The sequence below is a fragment of the Vanellus vanellus genome (genome assembly GCF_965231255.1).
Source record: "Vanellus vanellus genome assembly, chromosome: 26".
Taxonomy (NCBI): Eukaryota; Metazoa; Chordata; class Aves; order Charadriiformes; family Charadriidae; genus Vanellus; species Vanellus vanellus.
The window spans coordinates 6,514,111-6,521,554 of record NC_138931.1 but is presented as its reverse complement, the minus strand read 5'-3'; the positions used below and the strand labels follow the sequence as shown (position 1 = coordinate 6,521,554).

At 54.3% G+C, this 7,444-nt stretch overlaps 1 long non-coding RNA gene across 1 annotated transcript; it reads left to right on the top strand.

Moving 5' to 3' along the window:
- The first annotated feature begins 229 nt into the window (after positions 1-229).
- Positions 230-4,938, top strand: LOC309681712. Its single transcript, XR_014270057.1, has 4 exons — positions 230-281; positions 1,516-1,568; positions 4,334-4,405; positions 4,867-4,938. It is a non-coding gene; the product is annotated as an uncharacterized lncRNA (long non-coding RNA).
- Positions 4,939-7,444: the final 2,506 nt, after the last annotated feature.

Genomic DNA, 7,444 nt, shown 5'->3' with positions numbered 1-7,444 from the left:
CAGTCACAGGCGGCCGGGGGTGGGGCCGGAGGGGAGCTGAGGGGCCTGAGGAGAAAGGGGGAGGGGCAGCTGGAGCGAGGGGGGACAGGGACAGAGACCGGAACAGGAACAGGAACAGGAACAGGAACAGGAACAGGAACAGGAACAGGAACAGGAACAGGGACGGGGACGGGGACGGCGATGGTGACAGGGACAGGGACAGGGACCGGGACCTAGGGATAGGGGGTAGGCATAGGACCGGGACCAGGCCAAGCCCAGGACAACTGCAGGCGCCAGAGCAGGTACGTCCCAGCATGGTCGCATCAGGGGGGCCCTGGAGACATCACCGCCCACGGGCCTGGCCATGGCCCAGTTCACCGGCCCTGGGCCCGAGGGCTCAACCCCAGGGACAACCCCACAACCCCGGTGAGATCATGTCGTGCTGCTGCCTCCCGGATGGTTGGTCCCCAGTTAGCACTGAGGAGGAGGGGAGGTGTCTGAGCTGGAACGAGATGGAAGAGCCTGGAAAAGAGTTGATCGAGAGGAGGCAATTGAAGAAGGTACCGTGTATGTGGCACTGGGCATTAAGTGACACCCTGAGCTTTGTATCTGGGTCGGTACTGTACTTGCACATGGCCTAAGCCCCGGTTGAGAGCAGCAATTGTTAATTAATGCCCATGTACGCCCAGAGCAGAGGTACTTATTTAAATCGGATGATGGGTGCTAGGTGGTATCCCACAAGGCCAGCACACCGGCCTGCAAACTCTTTGGAATACAATTCAAAACACCGAAACACACGCCCTTAATTACAATTACTGCTTAGCACCTTATCTTAACAATTTCTGTTGGTTAGTACAGTCTCTCGCTTTCATTTAAAACCAGAATGTACTTGAGTTGATGTGCGCGTGCTCCAGTGCAGTGGGGGGGGCAGTTTTATTCAGTCTAATTGAGTCAGTGGTCACGATGTCTTTAGCTTTCCCCGGTTACTGCAAATCTTTGTTGACTTTGGGCTTCTTGCAGCAGCTGTCTGGTTTTCAGCCGCTTTTGGTGCTTTCTGCGTAGGGGTCTTCCCTTGTTATCAGCCTTCTGTTCTTCAAGGGTACTTTCATGAGCAAGGCATGTATTGTTTATACAAAGTGTCTTGTTTTGCAAGGCCTTGCAACCTTTTTACAGCTTTTAGCTCTTGCTTAATGAGTAATTCTACCTTCTATAATACATTCTACCTTTTAAAAGTAAATTTTACTTTTGTAAAGTACAACAGCGCTGGTGCGAGTGAAAAAAAGTTGTTTTGAGGATTAAGTTGCCAGGAAAGCATGGAGCCCCAAGGTTTGTGGGGCTATGAAAGCACCGCCAAGGGACAGACTCGTTTAGTTACGGGATCTCTTGAGGTGTTGTGGCGTTGCTTTGCTAATCACCTCTGTAACACTTCCTGGGCTGTTTGCTAGGTACGTGCATGGAGAGGCAAAGTGGGCCATGAGCTGACTTTGCAATTCATGATTTCCTCTGACAATAAAACATGCTTCCATTTTCTCATAGGTAACAGCCCGAAAGATAGAAGTTGAAGCAGCATGTGCCTCTTGTGAAAACAGGTAACCACAGATGCTTGTATTCAGTTGATCCGTGGGAAATGGTGCATTGATTTAATCGGTTGTGTAGAGCGGGACCAGCTCGGCTGACGGTTCCCCGGGTGTTGACTAGCCAGGTGGCTTCCACTAACTGCTCATCCCATAAGAACCAGGGTCTGTTGACCCAAAGCTTGCTTAAGTGACCCAAATATTGCTTCATTGGCCTTATCGTCTTGGTTTGGAGGTCAGTAGCAGACGCCTACCGTAAGAACCTCCTAAACACAGAGTGCGACTCCTCCTCCTCTTCTTCCCTGCCTCTCTTTACAGAACAGCCAGTCGTCGCGATCCTCCAGTCATGTGAGTCGTCCCACCATGTTTCAGTTATTCCTATGATATCGTAACTTTCTGACTGAGCGCAGAGCCCCGCTTCCTCCTGTTTGTTCCCCAGGCTGCCTGCATTGGTATTGGTACCCTTAGGGTGGATGGTCTTCTGGTTCTCTCTGTCTCTCAAGCGAGACAAAAGAGAACATGCACACAATCCTGCCGTGATCCCAGTCCCTTGGTTTCCAGCACAAGGTTTTGTAGGGGCATTAATTTTTCCATCGCTGGGACACTGCCAAATGGCTGCAGCTCCCCGCTTTCTGCTTGTGGAAAACTGTCTTTGCCACCCTTAGGATCAGGGGGCACATCTGAGCACAGCCAGCACGTTGACAAATCCGGTGTCCGCATGGATGGGACAACAGAACTGACCCTGGACTGCTCTTCCAGACACGTTTAGCTATAGCCCATGGGAGTCTGGAGAACCAGTGTTCCTGTGAGGTCAGAGATACTCCATTTGACTCACAAGCAAGAGCAAAAAAGATGCATTGCTATTTCAACGGTTTCGTTTTCAGTACTGTTTTTAGACAAATATCTGTCACCAGAGTCTCACCATCCACTCCAAGGGACGTGATGCAAGTCAAGGGTACGGGAGGGAGGCAGAAGAGGCTTTCCCTATCATCACGGGCTGCCATGATGATCTTTACGAGCACCCCTTCCCAGCGCTCCTCCTCCTGTGCCGAGCACGCGGTATACCCCAGCCTGCCCGGCGGCCTGTGCACTCCCATCGGCAGTGCTGCTCCCAAAATAGGCCCACCCTTCTCCGCTTCTGCTCCCTCCACATGGGTGTACAAAGAGGACGTGCACTAGTTTGCAGGCTCAGTCGTTCATTGGCAATGGCTGTACGTGACTGGGATGCAGCTTTCGCATGTATTTTGCTGTGCACCAGAGGGAACCGCCCCAGGGCACGCAGGCAAAAGGCTTACATGCTGAGGAAAGCTGGGCTTTTGTTTGCCGTCTTGTGCCCCATTTGACAACACAGAGCCAGGACTTGCAAAGAGATGTAGCAAAGTGTGTCTGTTGCGGGAGCGTTTCGGCCAGACTCCCTTCCAAGCCAAAAAGCAGTGTTTTGCATGTAAGTCCATGGGGATGAGCCTGGGTTGGTCAGTTTTGCTGTGCTCAGGCTCAGAGGTGTCACAGCTGGTTCACCAGGGGGCAGTGCTTGGAGGAGGGTCGGTGCCCCAGGGGCGTAGCTGCGGTGGGGAGGCCTGGCTGTGAGGTCACAGAGCCCCGCTGTGCTACGCGCTGCTGTGCAGAGCTGTACCGTGGGCACTGGTGTGGCAGTGCCAGCAGTGCCAGCAGCAGCAGCAGCAGCAGCAGCACTAGCAGCAGCAGCAGCGGCGGCAATAGAAGCACGCTGTCAGCAGTGGGAGGAGTGTCCGGAGCAGCAGCGGCAGTGGCATAGTGCAGGGGACCATGTCCCCCGCTCGCCTCCTTATCCTCCTCCTGGTGGTCCTGCAAGCCCGGGATGCCTGGGCTGCTCCATGGAGAGCGCAGGGATTAGGTAGGCGGGTGGGCGAGGGCCATCACACAGCCAGGCAGTGTGGTACAGCACCCACCGCACCTCGTTGTGGCAGCGGGGCAGGGGCCGGGTGGGGCAGGGCCGGGAGGGCAGCAGGGATGGGTGAGCCATGGCCAGCTCTGAAGGCAGTGGGAGGCAGATACCCCACAGGGAGGTACAGAGGGCTGTGGCTGCTGCATGGGCATTTTCCAGGTGAATGGTGGGGCCGGGACCAGCACATCAGCATGAGAAAGTGTCCCTAGAGCTGGCCTGGTGCCGCCCTGGGCTTGAGCAGCCTTCCTCCAGCCTGCGTGTCAAGGACAGAGAGGCAGTGCAGGAGCACTTCTTCCCCAGGCTGGGCACAGCCATGACCGGGGCCATGGTTCTGCCACTCCCACACTGCATCTCGTCTTTCAGCTTCGGAGACCTATGTTTGTGGGAGATGTCTGCTCAGGAATACAGGAGCATCGCTGCTTGAGACCTGCAGTGTTCTCCTTGGGCGAATCCAGGCCCCCATTGGACACACAGCCCCAGCCCACAGCCCGGGGAGCAGATGGGGCAGCACTGGTGCAGCCATTCGCTGGCCAGCGGGCTTTTCTCCACTAGACCTTTTCCTCCAGTGCTTTCATGTGGGCTTCTTTTGAGCGCAGTAGAGATCTCCCAGTAGGGAATCCCCAAGAGGGCCGAATGTTTGTCCATCCTGTCCTTGAGGATGGACATGCACGTGGCCTGGAAGCCGTATTTTGAGAGCTGCCAGGTGCCAGCCAACAGGTCACCCAGGCCCCTCTGCAGCTTTGGAAATCTCCACCCACGTCTGGGTCCCACGGCATTACCTCCCCCGCTGCAGTCACTGCAGATCACTGAGAATGAAGTAGATCACAACATCTAATGGAAATGCGCTTGATTGCAGCTGTGCCTGTAGCCGACGGCCACCCGACTTCTAAGACGGATCTTGTCCGGGAGCCTCAGGGCGATCCCACAGGTATGGCTCTTGAACGAGCGAGCATTTGGGTTTTCATATTCTGTACCTCTGAAAAGTAATTCAATATTTTCTTGGCCAATGCTAAGACATGCGGAAGAGCAGAGAGAGAGTGGGTCATGCTCAGTGATGTGCCGCGGGGCACTCTGCCTTGCAAAGCATTCTTGCCCAGCCTCTCCAAGCCGGAGCTGCTTCCAGTGCCTGCTGCAAAGCCAGTGGGCTTGTCGGGGTTGAGTTTAGAGCTGGTGTGAGCTCCAGGGAGTCCTTTCTCCCAACAGCTCCGTGCAGGCTTTGTTTTTCACGGGCATGGTACAGGCACCCAGTGACTGTGCACAATGATCCTGAATGGAAGGGAAAGACGTGTGCCATGGCTCAGTCCCGGCTTTGAACTGCACTCACTGCCGCTCACATCTGAAGTCTGTTGAAACAGTTCATGGGAGCTGCTCTGTTCTGTTTGTTTACAGACGTGGCTGGAGGCGGTGGATATCCAGCTTCCCGGCTGGGTTCCAGGGCTGATGCTGAGGGAGATGGCGTGGGTACGTCATGGGTTTTTACGTCCTTTGAGAGCTGCCAGCTGAAAGCCCAAATGGGAGCGAGGCATCTCTTGTGGGTGTGAGAATAGAGACCTGCATCGCGCGTGCCCTCTCATTCCATGATCCCCTTACATGTTGTGTAATTCGGTTATGACAGTGTATATCCCAAGGTATGATGCAAAGTTCTCATGGCTCTTTGGTTGCAGATGTGAGTAGAGAGAGGTCTTTTCCAGCTTCTGAGCTCCATCCGGCGCGGGAACTCACCTGGCATCGCAGGGGTGAGTAGTCAGTTTTGACTGAATTCACAGACAGTTTTCAATATTTTACTTGTGAGAAATTTAACCTCATACTTTCCGTTAAGGTTCTCAAAGAGCAAAGCATAAAGGTGAAAGAAGAAAATCTTCCCAGCAGTCAGCAGAAGTCATAAAAAAACTCCTCGAGGAATTGGACAAAGCAGCACGTGGTGGGCATATGTCACTCTTAACTCAAAGGCTTGGGAAGCTGAGGTTTTAGATGCCGGTATACACGAGCCGTAGCCTACACAGCAGGATGAGATTGATCAGAACATCACCGCAGCCACAATCAATTTAACGCCGTGCAGCCACTGGTGAGCTGCAGGCAGAGATGGTCCAGAGTCTCTGCTGCCAGTTGCGGTTCCAGCTGAGGTCCAGGGACAGCTGCTGCCCCAGCTCTCGCATTACTCGTCAGAGCTGTTCTGGGCAGGCGTTGGTGTCCAGCTGGCAGGAACTGGCAGTGCTCACGCCTTGAGTGTGTGAGGAACTTGCCAAGGAGCTGATTGCAGAGAAGCCGTGAGAGGGCCAGCGCCCTGCCAGTCGCCAGAGGCGAGTGCCCTTGGCCGGTGGAGAGGATGCGCAGGCAGCTTGGGGTCGCTGGGACGGGCACACTGTTCCTGGGCTACAGGCGTGGCATGGCCAGGATCGGAGCAGCCCCAGCTTGAAAGCCTGGTCCAGCCGCGTTGTTCTTCTTGATGTCTGAGGACGCTCGGTGGTACCTCGGGGTCAGGGACAGGTGAAAGCTGGACACCCAGCTTGAGGCTGGACGCGGAACTTGAAGGCAGCTCAAATGAAGGGTTGTGAATTCCGTCTTGGGTGCTTTAGCTGTCTGTTTTGAGTTGTGCTTTAGATAACTTGGGGGTGGTTTTCGGCTTCTTTTGCGGCACTGTGGGCTCTTGTGTACACTGGCAAACTGAAAAGAGTCTAGCACTCACATTTTTCTCCATGATTGACACCAATGAAATGAATGAAACCATCCTACTTTCTTTGAAAAGAGACAGACCGTGGGACTGTGGAGAAGGAGGCGCTTCAGGAAGGAGGCAGTCCGCCAGTGCCAGGCTCTGATGAGAAAACGAGGGCAATTCAACAGAGAGGTGTGACAGGTAATTGCTGTCCCTCGGTCATCTAACATCCTGAATCAAAATCACCGGGTGTCACAGCTTAGAGACGAACCTGCACCGTCCTTCTGCATGCTCTGTGCCTGAACCATGCTGAGGCTTTACCTTTCTCTGATTTTGGCAGCACTGCCCAACCCCGGGGGCACCCAACGCGCTGGGATACATGATTTGCTTCAAAAGAACCCAGGTACTGAGCAGTCTTACAGGGCAACAAGTCCTGAAAACTGGGGGCATGCAAGCAGTGTCTGCGCTGGTGAAAAGGCAAGGAGGGAGAGCAAGGCCCAGGTATCTCCCGAGAGGGCCTGCCTCCGTCCCTTCGGGGTGTGGGTACTTGGCTGGGGAGGGAGAGCTGGGGGCGAGACACAGCGTGCAGGACACACTAACTTACAGAATTATTCCTCCAGGTGTGGATGGCAAGAGAAGGACACATGCTACAGACCATAACAATTTCCAGAATTACTGCATAGAAGGCGCAATGGCAATCTTAGGCTCCATCCTGTTTGGAATGTTGTTGTGTTGTGCGATCAGGTTGTGGATGAATAGAAAAAAGTAAGCTGGGTGGGTTTTAGCGGGGGTCGGGGGGGGAGGGGAGGTGCCAACTTCTGTACTAGATGGCAGCTATTAGACAGGAAGCATTTAGAGGTCGGGTATTGTGGGGTGCTGAATTAGTTACTTGCCAAACTATCAGGTGATGCCGTAAATCCCAGATGTTCACCTCGCCAAGATGTCCCAGCAACGCAGATTGTTGTGAGGAAGCTTCCCGGTTTTCCGCCTTGTTTTGGAGAGAGAGAGTCAGGCGCAACCCAACACTGCCGGCGTGCGTGTTCTCAGCAACAGCAGGGGTTTTGTCTGTGCAGGTGTATGTGTCTCCTCAGATACGTATTCTGAAGAGAGCATGGAGAGAACCTCACTGTACAGAAAGCGGAGCCTGTCCCCTTGTCTGGTCTGGTACGGGCAGGGGAGCCAAGTGCTGTTTTTTGCCAGACACGCTGAGAAAGGCAAAGGGGAGGCTCTGCTGGCCCTGCAGTGCTGTGGCCAGCTTTGGTCCCCTCAGTCTCCTTCCCGGCACATGCAGAGCAGCCAGGTCAGGATGGTCAG